Here is a 24,827-nt window from a genome sequence, read left to right as displayed (position 1 = left end):
TCACGGGGACATGGATCAGGTGCGGCAATTAGCAGCTCCCAGCATCAATTACAGATGCGGACGACTCCTCACCTATGCACTTAAGCGAGGACCACCCGCATCAAGGATTCACCCGGGAACTGCTCCAGCCACACATACCATGCCACCACTCTAAGCCACAAGTGAGGTGACTATATATTTAAAAAGTGGCCTTTTTGATTTGAGCTATAGACCCGCTTCACAACAGTCTATTACTGAGCTGATCATAAGGCGATTTGGTACTTGGAGAAAGAAAAGGTAGTACAGGAATTGGAGGTTAGTATGTTTGGAAGAGACAGTACTGCTGCAATAAATCATTTCATCGAAGTTCGCGCAGCAAGCATCTTGCATGAGGTAGGAACAATCTCTGGATAGTTCATCACTATCACTGTGCCACTGTGCTCCCATGTTTAATACGTGCTTTAATTGATATGATATGAATACTGAAATGATATCAAGTATGCATCTTAGTATTTAAATTATTCAGAGAACTGTAATATCATGAATGTAATGGATTCAGTGTCCTGTCGGAGGAAGAAAAAGCCCGTTTAAGAAGCACGTAGTGATTCACAAACATACAGCATATAGAAAAACACATACAAAACAAAGCATTTAACGTGCTACTTTAGTTACGATGGGATTTGACAAACAAGTAAAATAAATGATTTTAAGATGAAGTTTATGATGTTCAATTTTAATGACAAAAAACTACGTGATTAAAGTGGAAATTTCGAGATTAAAGTTGACATTTTGAGCTTTTTTCCCAATGTGTCCCTGTTTTTTTTTTCTTTTGTCTGTACCCTATAAGCTTTCATATGACACTCAGACGATGGGCTACGACTTGCCTTTTCACGGCGACTTTGATATCTGACAACTTCTTTTTTATTTCGGGCACTGTGCGACTTTGTGAACTAGAGCTTTCGAGCTTCTCCGCCACTCTGTTACTCGATCAACTTCCTTTTGTTGATTATACCACAGTTTAAACCAACAAATAGTACGTTTTTCCTTGCCTCCACTTGGTATTCGCTGAAATTCTTCTATTTTTCCCCATGCTTTTACCATTGCCTTTTCACAGAATGCTGAGCTTAAGGGCTATTTATATTGATTTGCATATTCAAAGAGGTGTAATTCTGGAAGGAGTTGGGGAGTGGCAGCAGGCATGTTCATGTGCATTACTTTTCATGCCGACTGGGATTTATATAGCGCGGTGTTTCTCAAACTCGTTCTTGGGGACCCCATGTGGGTGCAGGTTTTTGTTCCAACCAGATTCCTACTCAGTGACAACACCTGATAACAGTGAGTTCATTTAATTAGTTGTTTTTTTTTTTCTTTTATTTGACATTCAGAAAAGCACAGCAGCATGATTTTTACATTTATAAGACATTTATAAATATTTCTGCTTTTGCTAGAGATTTAAATACTTAACTTTCTTTTGTTGATTTCATTATACTTTGCCCTTTCTCTGTGCAGTTTTTCCTTCTTCATTGTATCTTAATAATGACAACTTAAAACGAGCAGAGCAGACACGCTGGCAAACACTGAATTATCAAAGGCTGCAACTACTTTAGCGTCAGACCCACTAATTAGTAAATAATGGATTAATTAAACAATTAGAACACCTTGAAAAGTAGAATGAAAATCAAGTTGAAAATACTGTTAAAAAGAAAAAAAATACATTATTCCTATATAACTGCTTAGTACATTTAAATATACAGTATATATATTTTTTTAGCAAACTTAGTTTTCTAATTTCTATATCATTCCCTAAAAACAGAACTTGGGAAATATCAGCTCACTTAATTAGCCCAGGAGTTCAATTAAAAACTGAAGCTGGTTGGAGCAAAAACCTACAGCGACAGGGGGTCCCCAGGACCGACGTTGAGAACCCCTGATGTAGCGGAAGAACGCGGAAGTTGGTGTATGCACAAATTTATGCATCTGGATTTTTTTGTGCGTAAGCACATTTCCGCTTTTACCTGCACATTTCCGTTTTTGCCCGTACGCCACGTTTTAGTATGAATTCTAGACACACCATTATGCATGACGTCCCTGGTGTTTCCACTTCCGTTACCTCCTTAATGTCTTATGTATATAGTACAGTCAGATTTTCTCTTGCATGTTTACCACAATCTGGTGACAGTGGTATGACAGATTAGACAATAAACAAATCCAGTAGCAGACAACGAAGGCAATGTGGCATTAAACACAATATCACAACAACAGTATCTCATGCAGCAGTGAGTCTGATTATTGATAATAAGCAACCTTATGATGTAAAGATAAAAACTGTTTGTAAATTTAGTGATGTTTATTGTCTGTACTTTTTATCATAATGGAGGAGGGATAACCACAACTGTGTCTGAGTTCTCTAATAACACTCTAATGACACTGTTTACCTTACTTACTTACCTTTACTTATAAAAAGTAATAGGTCAGTGAACATATAGTAATAATTTGAAATAGTAATAAACAAACAAACAAACAGATACATAAATAAATAAAAGCAAAAACTAATAATGAAAAATACAACAGTAGCCACAAGTGTAATAAATGTATAAATAAGACATTAGGAGCAGATCTGAGGGCAGGAGGCCAGCACAGAGTTCAGAGTCCACACAGCCAAGAGGCAGAAGCTGTTGCAGAACCTGGCAGAAATTGTTTGGATACTAAAGTACCTACTGCCACATAAGAAGTGAGACAGATACACCATGGGAGGGATGGGAGAAGTCCTTCACAATACTGTAGGCTTTGCAAATGCAACACTTTATAAAGGTATCTTTAAAAGAGGGTGAGGAGGTGCCAATAATCTTTTCTTCTGTGAGCACTATACAATGTAGGACATTGTGATCAGAGACACTGCAGTTCCCACATCAGACAGTAATGCAGCTTGTCAGAGTACTTTCAATGGCGCCCTTGGGGTGGGGGGTATGGGCGATTGAGGCATTGCCTTCTTTAGGCACCAAAGGTGTTGCAGCTTCTTGGCTATGGGGGTGGTGCTAATTGATCAAATAAAGTCAGCTTGCAGGTATATACCAAGAAATGTGGTGATCTTGACCTATTCCATTGCAGAGCCCCTAAATGTACAGTGTGGTGTGGACAGCATGGGACTTCCTAAAGTTAACAATCATCTCTTTAGTCTTGCAGACATTAAATGACAGATTTTTGTACTTGCACCCGTCTGCCAATTGTCGTATATTCATTCTGTAAGCTGACTCAGCCCCATTGCTAAAGAGACACATCACCACTGAGTCATCTGCAAACTATATGATGATGTTAGTGCTGTACACAGCCAGTAGAGTGAGTCAACAGAGTGAACAGAAATGGGTTGAGTACACAACTCTGGGGGGGCACCAGTGCTCTGTCAGTAAGTCCAGGATCAAATTGCATAGGAAAGTGTTGTAGCCTATTTGAATCAACTTCCATATGAGCTTCTAAGGGACAATAGTATGGAAAGCTGAACTGAAGTCTAAGAAAACCATTGTAGCATACGTTTTTCTTTTGTCCAGATGGGACAGACTATAGGCAAACTTCAGAGGGTCATGTGATGTGGAAAGCCTGTCTTTCAAGTAGCCCAAGAACTAGCCTCCCAAAGCCCTTCATGATGAGAGGTGTGAGTGCTATAGGGTGATAGTCATTGAGGCAAGAAAGAGAAGACTTCTCAAGCACAGGTATGATGGTGATGGTTTTGAGAACATGATGACAATGCCTGTCCTAGAGAAATGTTGAAAATGTCTGTAAAGATATTCATAAGCTGTTTTGCACATTCCCAGAGCAATCATTCCAGGTATGTTGTCTGGTCCAGCAGCTTTGCATGGGTTTACATTCAATAAAGTTCTTTTCACGTCAGCAATAGACAAACACAGTACCTCCTCAGGAAGGTTGGATTTCCTCACTTATATGTTGTTCAGGGCATCATACAACACATAGAAGTTATTTAGAACATCTGGAAAGGAGGCATCACCACAGCAGACAGGTGGTGTGGTCTTAAAGTCTGTGATGGCTTGGATTCTCTGCCACAAGCCGTGTGTATAATTTTTAAAGTAGTGTATGATATAACGTACAAGTCCTGAACAAAAGAGAACTGTGCTGACTTACACTACCCATATAAAATCTACTTTTCACTACCTATAATATCTACTTTTATAGTACCTAATGTCCACAAGTGTAGTCTCCTTCGTTTCCCTAGCAACTGAAAAATGAATACAGTTAAGTAATTTAAATTAAAGTTATGAAAATTTTTGAATTAAAATTAATGAAATACTAGGCAAAAAGTCATCCCCAAAGATATTTAGGTCAGGGTGTTTGGAGATTTATAATTAGGTGTGAATGGACCCTATAATGGACTGACGTTCTGCCCCTGACCTGGGAAACCTACATTGGATGAAGCAAGTTTCAGAATGTTATTTTATGTTACAATGGCAAACATTTGTATAAACCAAAATATGTCTCCTGTAACATGCATGGCATAAAATAAAAAATTAACAATGCAAAAACCTGAATTTCAGTTTGCATTCAGTGTTCTGGTATCTTTTGAAACACATTTCAATGTCTCACTTTTTGATGGGAACAGACATGTTAACTTTTAAAGCTCAGCAGGGACATCAGATCCTGGATTTCTATGTCATTACTGTATGTGTATGTGTGTTTGTAAGCATGTGTGGGTGTTTTTGCCATTTATAATTAGAAAGACGGAAAGCTCCTCTTCCCTGATAAGATGCTGCTTTCTGTAACCATGTCTTTACACTTCAGATTGTACTGCATGTGTCATTCTGGAAAGAAGCTGCAGAATGAAGCTACTGAGTGTGTAACTGTCTTCTCATTTGACTTGCTCTATATCTTTGAAGGTTTTGCTTATATATTTTTTTCTTTAAAACAGTTGTAATCCAAACTTTACTATAAACAATTTTAACAATGAATTTATCATTTTGACAATGATGATACTTAATAAAGATTTTCCAAACATGTCAGAATAAATTTAATATTTCAGGTAAGGAACTAAATAAGTGTGGTGACTCTGTAAGTACACATTGAATAAACATATTCATTGTTTATGTTACATTTAAACCCTCCACCTGAATTATGTGTAAATTATGATTAAATATTTCTCTGACACTAAAGGTTATTGGCATATCTCCATAATGATCTGTTGCAGGTACTACTTTAACTTGTGACTTTAACACTGATTTTAAGTATCCTCCATTTTACTTATTAAATTTTATGTTTAAGAAATATAAACTACAATTAGCCGTATACACTCTACAACCAACCACTAACAACAGCAAAATTAAATTCTACCTTTACATCATTTGAGTGGTAATCTGATGTCTATGATCAATTTGTAACTACACAATATTTTAAAATGCTATAAATGTCATTTATTCCAGATACTATAAGGATAGAGATAATTACATTCCAGTGTTACTGTTATATTTGGACATGACCTATCGTTAAAAACATATATAATAAGCAAAAATGTGATATCTATCTCTTTTTTACAAAGAAAACAAACAATAGGTAAAAATCTTGTAATTTTTCTGACAGTTAACCAAGTTCCTTAATGTACACCTCTGCCTCTGTTTTAGCCATGCTGTGAAATTTGGAAATGTAATATGTTTTTTTGGGAGTGGTACAAAACAATGTAAAAACAAATTTCTACAGATCTATCTTGATTAATTAAAATATTAATTAATAACTGATTTCACAAGTGTTTCCTCACTAGAGCTAATATTTAGAAAAGACCCATTCTTCACCAATTATAGCCATGTGTCTGTGACTGTAATTCACTGGAATTTGTCACCATTCTTCAGTGCAATATTTTTCAAGTTCCCTTATGTGGAAGAATTCCAATTCCGTACTCACTTTTTCAAGACACCCTTTTCCATACCGAATTACAGTTGCACCCAATTTTCTCAGTCTTTATCAACTGCATGAGTTCCACTCTTATTCTCAGGTACATCTTTAAACACCCTTACACTTGTTTAGTTTATAGTGAAATGTCAGTGCTAGTTAGTACTGTAGTGAACTTACTAACTTACTAACCAAGTAAACTGTATCTTTGTTATGAAGGATTAAAACTTGCATTTACACATTATTTGCTGCTAAGGCAGATAATGTCACAAACATTCACTGGATAAAGCCTATGGAGGAAAATGATTGAATGTTCTGGTTGGGTCACGATGAGCCACTGGTTTCTGTTCAAACAACAGGTTATAGGTGCAGTGTGTTATGTTGCGCAGATTAAAAGTTACTAGTTCAATTTCTTTTAGTATTACCTTATATTCTGTTCTTTTGCAATTGTTAAACAGCTTTCTACAACCACCTCCTCGTTCTGCTGCACCGTCTTCCCAAACCATGTACTGGGTTACTAGAATATATTACATGCAATGTACAATGACTGTCAGTTTTCTCAAAGACCACATTTAACATTTGTTTCATAGATAGATTTATCAGAATATTATTTATCCAAAATAATATTTACACTTGATTACCGTACATACTTGCATTTAAGTTCTCCCACAGGTAAGTCGGGGCTTGATATAACCATATAATTTCTGGTATTTTATAATGTCGGTCGTATAAGTCAAATGTGGAAAATTAATGCTATTGGTCCAAGAGATGATGATATGCTAACACCCGCCTAACAGAGTAACCATGGAGCACACTGCCTATTTTTTGCTATGTATTGTGCCTATGGGACCACACAGTAATACCTGAACTATTCTGAAGTGACATTTGCACTGCTTTGTGTTTTTTGTATCTCACACCCTCATACACCTTTATCGTAAGAGCATCCCTCATCTATAATGGAGCATTCGATCGGAAGAAAATATGAAGCTGGTTTTAAATTAAAAGCTGTTGAAGTGGCAAAAGAAATTGGTAACTGCGTTGCTGCAACAAATTTTGATGTGTCAGAGAAACTGGTGCGAGATTGGAGGAAGCAAGAAGATGTCTAAAAAAAAATTAAGTGTTTTATTTTTGAATGGGCGTATATGTCGGGGTCTGATTTCAAGATCGATTTTTCGGGTTTCAAGACCCAACTTATATGTGAGTATATACAGTAAATGTGTCTCCAGTGTTCGTTAAACCCCTCATCGTTTTAACCATGAGAGACGCCCTAAATAACATGTCTGAATCATACTCTTTTCCTTTAATTGTATTTTACAGCACAATAGTACAGAATAACATATTATCTTCCTTATTAATCTGTGTTAGAGATATTTTAACCTATTCTACTGGAAGATTCAGGGGTTAGGTCTAAGCTTGAAAATCCTGCCATACTGAAGAGAAGTGCAGTGAATTCTGGGAAAGCAGAAAGGCCAAGCAGGGTTTTAAATATTTTGCTTAGTTGGAAATTACAGAAGGGAATTGGCCTTGAGCTTGTGTTATAATGACTTACTACCATTTTCTAGGTGATCTGAGAAAAATGTAAGCTCTACTAATGAGATTAAAACAAGTAAGTCAGGTGCTCATTTTGGTGAGAAGGAAGGAAGAAAATGGCTGCCGGTTACTGGATATTTTTCAAAAAGAGTTCTTTCAGTTCAGTTTCCACTTGTTGCAGAATTTGACTATTCAATTCAATTGTTGACACTTTAATGAAGCTTTACACTTCTGCAAAGAGCTCAGCTCCATTGTAAAAATGGACATTCTCATTCTCAAAGTGAAATGGGCATTTGATAGACTTTGTCACTTAGCTGCTGGACACTTGGAACGGCGCTCTCTCTGTCTCTCTTTGTCTGACAAGAAATCTTTTTTTTTTCATTTTTCGATTACGAATATACCACTTGTAACATATTTTACTGATATGAACCCATCCAGGTTGCATAATTCTTTGTATTGCTTATATTTGCTTCATTTGGTTTTGATGCAAATAAATATAATTTTTAGGGTAAAGTTTAAATCAATGTGTCTGTCTAATTGCGACTAGAAAGCTGAGAGCTAGATTGTCATGTCTTGTCTAGCTGCATTTCCTTAAGGCTTCAAGAGGACACTCTTGTGTAGTACTCCATTGGTGGTAAACTGGGTTGAAGTACAGGAATGAAATTAAAGACAGTACCAGTGAGGAAAGTCACCTGCCATTGGAGGCCCATCAGTTTGAATATGCAGGGTACAATATGGACAGAGAGACATGCAAGATGTTACAGGTAACAGTTATAAATATGGCTTTGATATGTCTTATCATGGACCCATTAAGGAAAGAACCTAAGAAGTTATTTGATACCTTTCATGTTAGCTGCATGTCAGAAGTGATCTGATAACACACACAATAAAATACATTTACTCCAGTACAAACTGCACCTCATTACTTAGTAGTACATCTTTTCAGAGGTACTGTGTCATTCCATGGTCAAATTATATCATTAACCCAGGAAACAGGAAAAAGTAACATGAAGATTTTTTGTTACAATCTTCAATATGACTTGATGGCAAATGGTGTTCCTGCCAATCTTTATGTATATGCTACCGTGGCTGTCCATTTGTCTGTCCAGGATTTTAAATTACCAGTAGCTCGCAAACCGTTTGACCTATTGACCTGAAATTTAATACACATATACTGTGTGACGTCTACTATCCATTTTAGAGGTGATGATTGGCCTCCAAGGTTATTCCTCTTTTTATTTTTATTTTATTGTATTGTAGAATCAACTCTTGGCAGCAACCAGAAGGGCGACCATGCTTTGCATGCGTACAGGTGCCGTTCTCATCCCTACCACCTTTGCCATCACTTCCCCTACCTCTTTATATCTTAAAACATTCTTGAGGCAGATTGAAGACTTAAGTGAAAAATGAAAGAAAACTTACTAAGTAAATGCAACACAAACACTGATTTAATCAGTTTTAACGCGAAAAGATGCCAACGATAGAAGAGAAGAAGAGGGCCGCTAGGGTGGAGAAAAGAACAGCTGCTCAGGATGCAACAAGCGTGTCAACCTCTGAGCAAACGAATGTGAACCGTACAGAGAAAGAGTATGAAAACCAGGAATGCTCCAGTCAAGTATAACAAGCAGTGCACCATTACTGGTAATGTATAATATAAAACATTTGAAACTATACAGCTTACAAATATGATGTATGTACAAAAACAAAAATCTCATTAATAACTTGTAGTCAATCCTCAAGAGGTGGGTTGACAAACAAAAACCCACAAATTCTGACAGACTCCATGCACTGAGTATGCAAGAATGGGCTGCTATCAGTCAGGATTTGGCTCAGAAGTTGATTGACAGCATGTCAGGGTGAATTGCAGAGGTCTTGAAAAAGAAGGGCCAACACTGCAAATATTGACTCTTTGGAGAAACTTAATGTAATTATCAAAAAAAGCCTTTGAAACTAATGAAATGCTTGTAATTATACTTCACTAAACATAGAAACATCTGACAAAAATATATAAAAACACTGAAGCAGGAAACTTTGAAAACTAATACTTGTGTTATTCTCAAAACTTTTGGCCGTGACTATAAGTAATGTATAAACTGTTATGATGACTAGTGAGCTAAAAAAATGATACACAGTATATATGTATATTTAATTAGTATTTACATACTGTATACTGTATATTACATATATGTAAAAGGAGTCCCAGAGAAATGTTGGGGTGCCAACTGGACCATCCTGTTAATTGTGATTGTCCAAAAAACAGAACAAAAATAAGCATGTGATGACACAATAGAAAAGAGGCATATTATCTGCGTTCTGAGTCTATACAGCTTATTTAAAGTTATGGCTCCTCTCAAGTGGGTCCACATTAGGGAGCTCAGTCATGCATGACTGCTTTTCTGAGTCTGGAACACCATCTTCTGGGAGCTCTTGGATTTATATGGTCCCGACAAGAAAAGGGTTTAGGTACCCTCAGTGGGCATCTTATTGGAGCTACAGAGAAGAAAAGAGATGCTCAGTTGCCCATGCATAACAATATTTAAATTAATGTAAGTAAAAAACAAACCACACATATCATTTCAAGGTATCCTGAAATTGACAGCCAGGTTTACATGACATGTACAGTACATCAAATGGCACTGCAGTAAATTCAAAATGTGGCAGTAAAAAAAAAAAATAAAGTTTCAAATCAAAACAAGATAATGTCAATGGACAGGTCCTAGGGTTGCTACCACAGCATGCATCAATAACCTTTCATCCAAAGTTCCTTGACCCTGACAACTCTTCCAGATTTTTTCAACAGGTTGGAATGTCTGCACAGAGCCATCTGCTAGTCATTTCCAGAACATTCTAACTGCCCATTTGGGGTGTCCAGGTCTGAGCAGTGGGTGCATTATCCATCCTCTTAAGTGATAATCATTTGACAGCCCAGCATCTTCCCTTTACCACTGTGTCCAGAACATACAGCCTCAGGTCAGGCTACAAAGTTGTTCATTGACCTTTGATCCAAAATATTCCAGTGTTATAACCAATTGTTTTTTCATGATAGGGTCCTAAGGTGAACCTTTTATCCCTATAAGATGTAGACCTGAATAAAATGCCCCAAATCCTTGCTATAGCTGCCATATGTTACACTGTGTTTCATATCTATGACATCAGGCAACAAGACAGAAAACTAAAACAGGCACATGAGAAAGTTACACTTTTATTCATGCATAAATGAACTTAAGGTTTCTAATTACACCAAAAATGTAAAAAAGTGCAGTAAAATCAGTTTTGGTACATAATACCTGATAATAAGTAGTTCATCATTCGTCTTCACTACAGCACTCTAAATACTGCATGTATCTTGAGTTTTACTATAGGTGTAATTGATACATTTAAAATCCAGGCTTGTACTAGTAGATTTATAAAATCATACACCTATTTTGCTTACTGCTTGTAGGTAATTGACTTAATATGTTGAATTGGTCTCTGGTCCAGCCTGGTCTTTGCTACTGTATGGCCTTTGAATGTACAGAGAAATGGCCTGGCCTCCTTGATGGATGGACCAGTGGTGAGACCGCTCCTTAGGATGGAAAATTGTAGAGAAAAAGAGACAGAGAGAGAGAACAGTATGCAAGCCTCCGTTTATTATGGCTAACCCCTTCAAACATCTTTTGTATTAAAGTGGGGGGCCTGCATTTACAAATGAAACAACTCAGGCAGACGCCAGCCCTCTGTCCAGTCCATGCTTTGTTATTGTCAGCATTTTCTCAAGTCTTAAACGATGCACAAATGTACTTTTACACAAACAAGAAAGAAAGGATGTACAGGTAATTAAGTCGAAAACTGCTTTCTCAAACTGACCTTCCAGTCCAGGCTTTCTTCCAGTGGTAATGGCTTATGAAAGTGTCCCTGTCTTTGATATTTGAAACTCACACAAACAAAATCTGTGTCACTGACATTAGAGATAGAATAACGAAGCACCGTTGTTGCATTACGCTGGTTGTTTAAACTACATTAGAAATAGCGTGTGTTATATTAAACAATTCTTGCGCATTACATTACACCTTCTGAATTAGCACTTAACAGAATTCCCTAAAGACTCAGGGAGAAATGTTTGTAACATCATAAAAAACAGCTGTTCTTATCTGTAAAACATGCCTTCCTGAAAACAATATTTCTTTTTATACACTTTTGCACTTTTCATATAGAATATATACTTACTTGTCAGAAAGCTGTTTCTTTCTTTAAAATATCCAGTTCATTCTTAAATGACATCACCCAAATATCAAAATATTAAATATGATTATCTTTGTAATTAATCGAAAATTATCTTTGGATGAACTTTTTACTTTGATGTTGCTGAGTTTTTGCATTTAATAAAATCCAGATAAAACACATTAATGCAGTAATGCAATAAAATGGGAAAAAGTTCTAAGCAGGTGAATACATTTTACAGCCACTGGATATTCCCTAGAATCCTATAAAACAGGAGTGTGTAAGTGGCTCATTTCAGGTTGAGAGGGTAATAATTACAGAATGAGAGAGACAAATCCTTGTAAGCACAAATAAATCTTGACAGGTTCTTTTCACTTTGAAAGTAGGAGCATCATCTTGGAAATCTCTGTGATTAGCGACTAGAAGGCGGCATGTATTTTTTTATTTTTAAACTAATTGTTAATTGTGGCTGAATATTACTTATAACAAACTTAAGACACAACAAAATAATAGTAGAGCCATGTTGTATAATTCCAGTGACATCCTCCTTACAGCAATGTAAATACTGCAGGCATCTCCTGTTTTACTATAGATGTAATTAACACCTACAATTAAATTCCAGGTTTGTACTAGAGAAGTTATAAATTCATTAAGATTACTGTGAAACATTTTGGACCTTAACACAGTATGAACTAGTCTATTACAACATTTACAACAAACAAAATGCATATGGGACATTATTTAGTGACAGCCAAAACTAATTATGCATTTTTCTTGGCATGCTGAATTAGTAAAATTTTATATATTTTTGTTATTGATTTATTTTTTCAATTATTAATCTGACACATGTAAATAAAATATTTTACTACCAGATGTTATTGGTATTCCAAATTAGCGCTACTTCATCAGACTTGATTCTCATGATGCTGCCAGTTATATAGTTTTAATAAAAGCATCCAAAAATATTTACTTTCTCCTGCATAATTTTAATATGCTGACGTTTTATCCCTAAAAAAGCTGTTTCATTAAGTAAGTAATGTTTTATAGTTTTACAGTTATAAAAGGAAGTCAACCAGGTTTCTGTTGTATTATAATACAAAGTATATTTTTGCCTTTGGAGTACAGATACTCATAGCTATACTGTACTAAATAACATACAGAAGACTAAAATTCAATGCACAGCACAAGTATGAATTAGATTTCAGTGTATTTTACTGTACACGTTAGTTTGCATTTAATTTTGGCATGATTTTTTCTTGTCATTAGTTAAACTGTAACTAATCATATGATTCATTGCTTGTCTGTGTGGCATACAATGTTGCACTTTTTTTTTCTATGACCATGTGTTAATTGTACTTAAATTAAATAACATCAAATGGCCAATCCGCACCAAAAGGTGGAGCAAGGGACTTCACCAAAGTCAGCCTTCAATGATTTTTGTAGTGCTTCATTTTTCTCTTTTTATATTGCATTCACCTTTCTTTTTAAATTTATAGAAGTGATTAATTTCCTGCTCTGACATCAGCTACTGTTATAGTTACATTCTGGCCTTGTTTGGTTCAATTGAAATGCAGTACTGGTTGATGTTTTCTCAAAACATGAATTTAACAAGAATAATTATACATGCTATATGTTTTGCTGAAAACAGATTTGAGATGTAACTGAACTAAATACTGCAGGTGACAGAATTTAAATCTCTCATGTACTTCCACACCATACTGTATTTCAACTGCCAGAGTACTTGAAAGGAGATGCTGCACAGTCATGCAACCTCAGATCCAGGAGGAGCAATGTGTATTCTTTCCAGTATGTGGAACAGTGGACCAGTTATTTACCTTGATGAGGACCCTGGAGGGAGAATGAGAGTACACTCAATCAGTATCCATTTTGTGGACTCAGAAACAGTATATGGCCGTGTTCCACAAAGGATTCAGAGGGTTTGTGCTAGGTGAGTAAGTTGTTACAGGCAAGATAAAAATTATTTGATCGCTGTATAATCACAGAGAGAGCTGTGTTTGTATACTTGGAAAAACAACAATGTCATTCTCAGTGGGTGTGGGGCTCTGCCAGGGCTGTGCTCTGTCTCCTATCCTATTTGAATTATCATGGATAGGATATCAAGGCGCAGCCGGGGAAGGGAGGTCTGCTTGTGCTGAGCTAGTAAATTTCTTTGCTTAAAGCAGCTGTCAACATACAGATTAGACAATACACGCGGGACACTATAAAGCAGCAATATTATGGAAAATTTCCGCAACAATACAAACTGTCAATAATATTTTTCGGCAAAAATGCACACATTTTGCATACTTTGACCATAAGAATGGATATCAGACTAGTGCAATATACGTACAATGCAAGTTACAGAAGATATGAAAAATCTCTTATCTTTTCATGCCTAACAACTCCTTGTCCAGGCTCCTCTTTTTTAGCTTAGCATCTCCTCCATAAACCCCAAAGCTGGACCTCCAGTCAAGTCAGAGAGAAAATTAAGCTAACAAGTGTAAATGGAATGTCTCCCAGTTTCCTGTTACTGTGAAATAAGGATTTATCTTGTGGGTGTAGAGGCGACCCAATTCTGCTTTCAAGCTCAGAGGAGTCAGAGTGAACCCCTTGATTCCACAAACAGCTGATTTTTGCCAGGACATTCTTTTTGAGAATCTGATGCCCTTGAGCAGCAGCAACATTCAGTACTACCCTGTATTATTTTCTTCTCTTGATTCCTGTCTAACCAGCACAATCACTTTGGTTCTCAAAAAATTACAATTCAGCATTCTTCATCAACTATCCACAGCCATTTTTAACATATCAGTTGCAGTATACAGATATTACTAGTATCTATGCTGCTATATATAAACATATGCCACCTTCAGAGAAGAATTACTTTAGTATTATTAAAATTCAGATTCTGAATTATCCCCATGAATTTGGGATAACTCACCACATATTCAGTGTCTTATTTATATACTACCTTTAAAAATGGTGAGAAGTACTTTAATTCCAAAAATTTCAAATTTGAATAACGCAGTTCATGGCATCTCTGCACAATATGCACATACAAAACAACAAAATAGCATATGTGTATTTTGATGCCACATGCTAGTCCATGGTATTGGCATTCATTTTCCTAATATGTATCCATAATCTGCAAAATTGATAAAAATGAATTTACTACATAAATGCGACCTTATACACTTGAATAGCAGCTACATGTTCATTAAAGCCCAGGACGTCTGTAAATTTGTGAACTGGTAAGCACAAGATGGCCAGTGCTCAAATATGCTTTCGGTATAATCATCACTGCAAAATGTGTTTTTCAGAAAATTACTGTATGAAATGTGACATTTCAGAAAACATATAGAAATGGTTTTCTTTTCTGTAAAACGAACTGAATTTATGTCTCAAGTAAAAATTACATCAAAATTAAAAAACAATACATATAGTAAACAGACTGCATAGCATGGTATTTAACCCACCTGCTTGCAAGATGGCTTACAATAATGGTGATAATACTATAAGAGTTTTGTAGACCCATAAACTGTAACCATGTAAATTATATTTACAGACTTGAACCAAACTGACTAACCCTAATATCATAAAAATTCATTGAAATTGAAGTATAATGATTATCTGTAACATTTACCCATGATTACTCTTTAGACTGTTGATGCTGTTTTATGCAAATAATGAAATATTATTATCCAATGAATGCTTGGTATCAGCTTTTGTAGCTATGGATAATGTTTTTAGCATGGCAGGAGAAGGAGCGAAAGTAAGTGTATAATCATCAAGTCACTGATGGTGCTAAACAGCAGCAGTAGGGATTTGCAGAGTTTTAACGCCAGATTTAATGTAAGCCAATTTGAATGATGCTTCTACTTTGAAATGAATACAGTAATCTTTACAAGTGCATTTAAAGTCTACAGTTGTAGTCCTGTTTAATTTTACTTTGCAATGTATGTGTCTCCAATTCTACACTAGTTTGAAGATTACTATTTTTATTATTATTTATGAAGGATTATCCATATGTTATAACCTATAATTTTAGACACCCCCCCCAATTTTTATAACAAGTTGATAGATAGATAGATACTTTATTAATCCCAAGGGGAAATTCACATACTCCAGCAGCAGCATACTGATAAAAAAAAACAATATTAAATTAAAGAGTGATAAAAATGCAGGTATAATAGACAATAACTTTGTATAATGTTAACGTTTACCCCCCCGGGTGGAACTGAAGAGCAGCATAGTGTGGGGGAGGAACAATCTCCTCAGTCTGTCAGTGGAGCAGGACAATGACAGCAGTCTGTCGCTGAAGCTGCTCCTCTGTCTGGAGATGATACTGTTTAGTGGATGCAGTGGATTCTTCATGATTGACAGGAGTCTGCTCAGCGCCCCCGTCGCTCTGCCACAGATGTCAAAATGTCCAGCTCCGTGCCTACAATAGAGCCTGCCTTCCTCACCAGTTTGTCAAGGTGTGAGGCGTCCCTCTTCTTTATGCTGCCTCCCCAGCACACCACCGAGTAGAAAAGGGCACTCGCCACAACCATCTGATAGAACATCTGCAGCATCTTATTGCAGATGTTGAAGGATGCCAGTCTTCTAAGGAAGTATAGCTGGCTCTGTCCTCTCTTGCATCAGTATTGGAAGTCAAGTCCAATTTATCATCCAGCTGCATTCCCAGGTATTTATAGGTCTGCACCCTCTGCATTGCATATATCCTGATTTTGCCATTTTGTAAAATGTTGCTAAATACTGGAATCTGTTTAAGGTGTTGGTCAAATCCCACTTCTGTTAAAAGTCTCACTAGTTTGCAAAGCCCCCACAGCTTGCAGGAAGGGGTTTATACTAAGCAAAAGTGTTTGGACAAGCTTGTGGTACTAGATTCAAATTAGACATTTGAATTGTTTTTAATGACTGTTTTCTGTTTTAATGTTTTCGTTGCAGTACTTGTTGATTATACAACCATTACACAGGTAAGCACTTGTACAGAATATATGTGAACTAACTAACTAAAATGAAACATTTCATGTTCATGGCTACTTTAATGTTGAGTGCTTATGTTGCTGCCAATGAATAATTAACAAATATCTCAGTTTCCATCATATACAGTATGTATATTTTGAGTTGTATAATTAGATATTTTGGAGTGAGAGGTCAGTACCTTACGTTGTGCTAGTAGAAGAATCCACTGTCTTGTTACTTTTATATGTCCAAATAATCTGAAAGTAGAAGAATAAATATAAATATTTAAGCGTGAAATGTGAATGAATTTGATTAGGGCTTCGTCGTGGTTCTTTAACTCTCCTCTTCTCTTCTCTGCCAACGTGATTGCCCCTGATTATTTACTCTTTGGCTCTGGCTGTGTGGGAGAGAGGGAGTTGGGTCTTTTTCTAATGTGCAGTTGTTTAATGTTCATGTCCTATCACTTTGCTTTAATTTAATAAAAAGTTGAATAAAAAAATGAAAGATATATACTGTAAAACATTTCCAAAATATTTGTACCTCTCTGATATGTTTATACCCCCCGTAAAATGGGAATGGTTTCACGTTTCATATGTGTGCTTTTACATGGCTGTGAGATCATATCTTTGAGCCAGAGATCTTGGGACATTGGAGGAAGTTAATGCTGTCTGGGTTTTCCTCTCTCTTATTTTGCCAACCATTCAGAGGGGTGAGTAGTGTCAAAGTGAAGTGTCATTTGTTGATCCATGTTGATTTCTTGGAGACTTTGAACGGCTAGGACCTCTAAGTTGGCGAAGATGATCTAATTTCTTTGAAAAGCATCTGATGGCCAATGTGGGTTCTCTGACCTTGAATTTATCTGGAATCATAAGAATTTCCTCAGTAGATGGAAGTCAGCGTCTTTACTGGACAGACCAGTGTAAAACTTTTTCTTCAGTGCTGGTCATAACTGCCCTGATAAAAGCTGTTTTTAGTTGACATCAACAGGTAAACCAAGTCCTGCTGCAATGCATAAGAGTACTGAGACAAAGAATATTGTAAATTGTATGGTTTTCTGCTTGAGTTCTTGGCTCTCAAAGAACAAAAGTGTGCTCTCGTGACAGAGAAGCTGGCATAGCTGATGCTGTGTTGAATTCAGTAGTGATCTTCAGGATGGTAGGTTGCCAATGTGAGGAAACTATACAGATATTTTCAAGAGACGATAATTGCCAGGGGCTCAATTATCTGGTAAGGAAATCCTAGTAGTGACCTCTTGTTTTCCAATGTTAAGGAATACTGCTGGACTCTTGGAGGCCTCAAAAAAGAATTATTTTCATTCTGAATTACAGTTACTTAGTCACATTTGCCTTAGCCTGAGATAATGTAGGTTGAAGTGATTTGTATCAGATTGGCACTTAATCTCAACAACACAGGGAAAACAGTCAAAGATCAGAAGCAAATAAGAAGATGATAAATGATTAAAAACAGTAAATACAGAGACACAAACATATCCGTCTCCTGATTGGATGGTAAAGGAATCTGTTTCCATTCCATTACAATAGACAGTTGCAGTAATCTGGTTGTGCAGTAGCATTAGCATAGTGATACATTTGGTAATATATCTGTGGAGATAACTGCCTGTCACCAGGACGGACTTTCACCTGTTTCAGACAAGCAACATTGTTGTGCTTTGAGATTAATTTAAACAGTTATTAAAACAAAACTTCCTGCGGTTGTTTCTTAACTCATGCTAACATCCAGGTGTGTGCAGGATTTTCCACCAGGCTTTCTGATTGATGCCTTTGTCAGGTTAATAAAAGCTACATATAGATTTTTGTGATTGCTTTCCAGCATTTCTCTTTGTTTTTAATGATTGCAAACCTCATTTTCTTAAATATCTCTTACTTATAAGAAATAATAAATACATATATAAAAGTATATGTAAAAATATGTTCTGATAGTTGTAACACCTATAGCTTTTATGTGTAGCTATAATACAAAAAGTTAATGCACTGCGAGTTTACTTTACTAAATGCATATCCCAAAAAAGGTTGCTGCTGTTTTCAGTTGGATTGGTGCCTATAAAATATGCAATTTCTATTATTTGCAGGTTTTTGATGAAATGCCTACACTAGCTTATATCTGTGAGTACTTTTTCAAGTTTGCATCATCTTTTAGGTACACCCTAACTTATCCATACTTCAGAATAATGATAAAAATAGTAGATATTGTATATGGTTTCAATATAGCAGAACTTTATATTCTTCTGTATTTTTACTGCCCATGCTAAACACAAAATTACACTTCATATATTACAATGGGCACAAACATGGACAGACTACTATAAAAACAGTTAAGACTGTTTATTACACGAAACAGTTATCTTGATTTTTATTTCCTTACAAGATTTAATGTTATTCATTAAATTTGACACATGTCAGCTATTCCCTTTGAAAGAAGTGATTAAATGCATTCAAGCAATATTAGTCAACACAGAAGGCTGCACTAATTGTTAATCAACACTTTTGTTAAAGTTAAGCCTTATTAAAGAAAAAACCTAATTACTGCAACAGCAATTGTTGACTTTGAAATCAGTAAGTATAGCAAAAGACTTTGACTTACCCCATTTCTTTTTATAATCTACCACGGTTCTTTCTTCATAAATTTCATACCTTTTGCTACTTTTTAGAAATGCTTTCTTACTCTATTTTGCATTGTATACCTATGCTGTTACACTCTTGTCTTCCCACACAGTTCGTAAGAGAATAAAAAGACATCCTGAATGGATACTATGTTTTATTATGGTACTGTTGATGGGAAGTTTGCTCAATTTATATTATCACAGGAAACGGGTATTGATGAATAGTAATTACATTTTATTGTTAAAATATTGCACGCTTTACTTTGCAAGTAGAAAACAAAAGAGGGAATTCTTTTCCTTTCAAGTACTGGAGTCAGAGATAAAAGATGCAGAATATAACAAACCATCTGTCACACACTACATCATTGTTCAGATAAACAAAATAAATAAATAACTTGTGAATGAGATGTCATACTGTCAGATCATTGTACAACTTCATCTTCTGTGTGGCACATTTCAGTGTGTTCATATACAGAATCAAAAAAGTCAGTGCTCAGTGCAAATGACAAATAAATAAATGCAAATGCTTTTCAACTTAAAATAATTTATCATATAGTAAGTTTGTTCAAATTAAACCTTAATATTTGTGAATACCTGTGGAAAAATGTAATATTTTACTTGTTAAGCTTCTTTTAATAAAAAAAAAAAATGTAACCCGTTTCATTCAGATAAAACTTTACTTGCCACTAGGGAGAAATTTGGCATAAAGATACAAATTGGAATTGTGTAACGTTATTAATTTAGTTTTACATGCAATTTTACATGTGCATTTTCTACATTTACATTATTCTTGAAATTGTAAAAATGACTGCTTTACTGAGTGACATTGTAGATAGAGATTAGCACTGTTGCCTTACAGATCTAGCATCCTGTGCCTGGTTATTGTCTGTGTGAAGTGTTTATGTTTTCTAAATTTCAGCATTGGTTTTCTTTCCACATACGCAAAGACCTGCAGGTAAGTTTAATGTCTGATTTTAAATTGGTCCCAATGTGCATTATGGGGCAGTGCTATGAGTGTTGACACTGTCCAGAGCGGACGCCTGCCTTGTACGTGATGTTGCCAGGATAGTCTTTGATATCCCATGACCCTGAAATGGATTACGTTTTTTTGAGAATGTTACGACATGCTAATACTTTAAAAAAATCCTGGGACTTGGATTCAATCTCCAGGCTGATGACTATCATGACCTCAATTCATATTAAATTGTACAAGACAGTACTGTTTCTACACAGTAAGCAAGTACTTTGAACAGAACCATAGCATTGTTTTTCTAAGGAAATGAGTCTGTAAAAGTAATAGGCTTAGGTGTTTTCATTTTTTAGGAAAACAAATATGGAAGGGTGCTCCAATGCTATGATTTTTGAAAAATGGACAGCAACTACGTATGTCTTCTTTTGATTTAGATTCAATGTATTTAAGACACAACAGTGGTTTTCTGTTACTGTCTCTTTGAAGAGCAGCTAAAAACAATAATACACACTTATGTAGAATTGATTGGCTCTGTTATGATCTTGTCTGGTTTATTAAACTCTAAAAGAGTCTTTTCCTCCAAAACTAGGCCTTAAGACTTCAAATAAGTCTCAATAATAAAGTAGGCCTTACCCCAAAACCAAGAATGGGTTTTATAACTTGCACAGGCCATAAAGAGGTAAAGGCATAAAACGCACCAAAAAAAAAAAAAAACAACCATGTAAAAATCAATAACGAAAACAAAGTTCCCTCATATTTTAATAATTTATATACAGTTGTTCTAAGCACAGAAGTAGAAATAAAAAAAGATTTGCCTAAAAGGCCAAACCAATAAAATTAACAAAACTGTTACTGTAAATAACATGCAAGAACCAGAGATGACAAGAGATCAAAAGCAATAATAGTAAAAAAATATAGTCCCTTATGCTAGTCCCTTAAATATGACTGAGTGAAGTCCCATCACTGCAGTATCAGGTGGCTCTACCTCTTTGGGCTCAACTTATAAAGTATTATACAAGGAACATAAGAAATACATACATACTTGACACAATAATAATGGGATAATATTATTTCACACAATAATGTAAATTGAACAATAAATAAAATAATATTCATAATAAAGAAGAATAAAATATATTCAATAATAAAACAATTTTTAAAAGACAACAAAAAAGACTAAAGAAAAAGAAAAGATATCAGAGCCAATCGTGAAATCCTGGATATCCCATAATAGGCTCATGTAGCAGTTACATACTCTGTCACTAATTCATATTGCCACCTGCATTCTTTAGGTTCATGTGGCACATTCTTTTACAAGTTTTGGGACAGTCCCTTCTTTCACTTCTTTTCTAATACTCTTTCCTTGATCCACTCTACTCACCTTAATGCAGTATATTTGTCTTCCAGGAGTGTAAATTTTATAATATCCCTTAAAAAGGATTCATGATTTAACAAATGATCATGTATAATGCAGGTTAATACTTTGTGCGTGTTAATACAAACATTAATACCAAGAGCACTTTATTATTCCACTTGCATTGTCATGGCAAAATGATACCACTAAAAGGAAATGTCATTATTTAAAGGTCACCCATTCATACCTCTGTCTAGAGCTACAGAAAGTGAACATTTCTTTCTTTCTTTGTGACTGGTTACTATTTATTAAATCAATAATAATAAACAAAGTCAACTTCTATTAGGTAGCCAATGGTTCATTCATATGGAAGTAATAACAACTGTATATATTTTGTTTTACATACTGTTTCTATTCTAGTAATCCATTGTTTATATACTTTTTGAGTGAAAATTGACTCTTTAAAAAGCAATAAACAGACTCACCATTTCAAACACACTGCTACTATTTTAACGTAGCAGTTGAAAAATATTTTATTTTATTTCTTCATCAAAAGAGTCAATCATCATAAAATTAAAAATACAGTGTGATTCATTTGCCACAGCCATAACTGTGCTGTGTTTGGCACTAGCAGATAGGCCAGCACATCTCACCAATCACCTATAATTGGATATTTTTTAAAGATAGCAATTTGCGAGGCACACAGAAATGCCAACTGTGGTGACTTATTTATGGACACAACTGAAACGAGGTAAAGATCATGTAACATTTTCCAGCAATTTTCAGTTGTAGTTTTTTTTTACATAATATAAGTTGGAGGCAGTGCACTCCCATTAAACCAGTCAACTAGTTTGACCCAGCTACTCACTCAAACTAGACTATGAATGACAGAATCAAATGGACATCAAATTGTTGACATCTCAGCAAATCTTACATTACGAAAGACTAGAAGTTGCATAATGTGAAATTGGTTTAAGTGAGCCCTGGCTGCAGCTGTCCAATTCATGGGTGACATCTTCAATTTTAATAATGATTACATGTTTATTGCAAAAATATTTTTTGTGTCACTATATAAAAATTGGGGCTGCTTTATACTTCACACTCAGAACGCGTATGCCCACACATCATGGCTGTCACGCTTTCCCAGTGTTCTTTTCACGCATCTTCTGAGTACGTCATCAAAAATTAACTCGATGTTTGCATGAGTTGCAATACCAGCAAAAATATGGGTGATATGTATGTTCAAGTTTTGGTACATGACATGAGTATTGTTGTTTACTATCAACACATAATTGCAGGCCGCAATGCCACTCCTATAGGATAAATCTGCATGCTTCGATGGTTGTGAATGGTTTGATGCGGTGAAGTAAATCATCAGACTTAAATGCTGACATGCGAATATCTTTATTGTGCTTTTTTTATCCATTTCTTGCATAGGCAATACAAGCGTCACATATACTCCATTGTAATGATTTGATACATTTAAAGGTCTCATAGATTCTCATAAAGAAGTTTTTCCTTTAACATCTTTCTTCCCTCAACTCACAACACAGTGAATCTGGGCGTTGTTTTCTCACCATGATGATTTCTCGCACTGCCGCATAGTGGAATCCTCTAGATTTACTTAAAGTATGCATGCAAGTACAAACAATACACTACTAGCGTCCTCAGGCACAATCATCTCGTTGCATTAAGTATATCCCTGACTTAAGAAATGGCACTAAAGAAAGAAAGACTAAACAAAAATTAAATTTGAAATGGAAATCTTTCTTATTAGCTGTAGGTGAAAATAATTGGAGCCAGAGAGTCAATGTAATCTCTGCTGGTGCATCTCATGATAAAGTAGTTATAATTTCAGTCTCTTTTTCTATTTTAATATATTTATTCAATCCATATAATATAAATATAAGTTAAAGAGTTGGTGACATAAAACAATACGTCATTTCTTATATTAACAAATATGGATTTGCATTAGATTATTATATTTGCTAAATTTCCAAATGCCACACCTGAAAACAAATGGGTCGGCAGCATGAGATATCTTGACAGATATGTTACAAAAGAGTAGCCTCTATGGCATCTTGCAAAATATCTACTAATATTTAATCTTGAAAATCTGATAAATTAACAAAGTTAAATGACTATAAATTTAAATATAGCTTTTTAAATTGAATTTAAAGTGTATAGTTAAGTAAAATACCTTATTTTAAAGTAGCATTTGAAAAAAATGTATTATTAGCAGCAAACACTCTTTACATAACTAATCTAAAATTACTCTTTTATACTATGAGATTATTTTATTCTCTGTTTTGCTAAATCAGCAAGAAAAATCCATAAGCGCAGCCATGAAATACAACAAAAAGTCTGTCTTTTCTCCACTAATTCTTTATGTTCAGGCAAATGAATGAGCATACATTACATTTTTATGAGGCCTGCACTTTATTTGTTTGTCTAGTAGCTCCTTTGGGAATGAGTTCCCAAAGTTTACTGTGACAGGAATATTCTAAGGCATTTGCATAAATCTGAGGTCAGCACTATATTCCTTTCTAACACACATTTCACTTGGGCATTGATACTATGTAAATGAAACTAGCAAAATGCAGAAATGCTAAAGGCTTATATACGTAGTATACATCACTATAGTGCTCTTTGATGTGTCCTTATCAAGTTCACCTTTGCATACTCAAAGTAAATATAAAAAACTGAATTGCTTTTAGTACCAAATGTTTTTCTGATTGCATTAATACACATTATGTTAAAAAAGGCTATGTATTTTTAAAGGCCTTAATTAAAAAAGGCTTTTTTCTATTATTATCATCCTGCGTTTAGGCACTTATTATTCAAAATATTGTAAAGGTCATCTGGCCGATTAATCAACATGTTAAAGGTTACCTTCATATGATGCATTTTTACAGATGGGTGTACTTTGAAATAAATAGATACATACTGTATATTTTATATATATATATATATATATATATATATATATATATATAGTATGTATATATATTTATATATATATATAATCTATGCCTGTATTTAGCCTTTAAAAGGGAGTTGAGCTCTCATTATACAGCAAGCAGACTTTTCACTTAAATATTTACATGCATTAAGATTCCACTTGTAAAAAAGTGGATACATTTGGTCTAGACTTCTTGATCATTCTTATTAGCATAACATTTCCAGGTTCTCTCAGGAGGCTCTTATAGTGTCCATTCCATAGTGAACTATAACCGCAAACCGTTATGCTATGCAATAAAATCAGGGGGAAGGAAGAGTTAGGATGCACAGACTAAGTGTAGAGAAATGTACTCTAATAATAA

This window comes from Polypterus senegalus, chromosome 2, assembly GCF_016835505.1.
Source record: "Polypterus senegalus isolate Bchr_013 chromosome 2, ASM1683550v1, whole genome shotgun sequence".
NCBI classification, from domain to species: Eukaryota; Metazoa; Chordata; class Cladistia; order Polypteriformes; family Polypteridae; genus Polypterus; species Polypterus senegalus.
Note: the sequence above shows the minus strand (reverse complement) of the source record.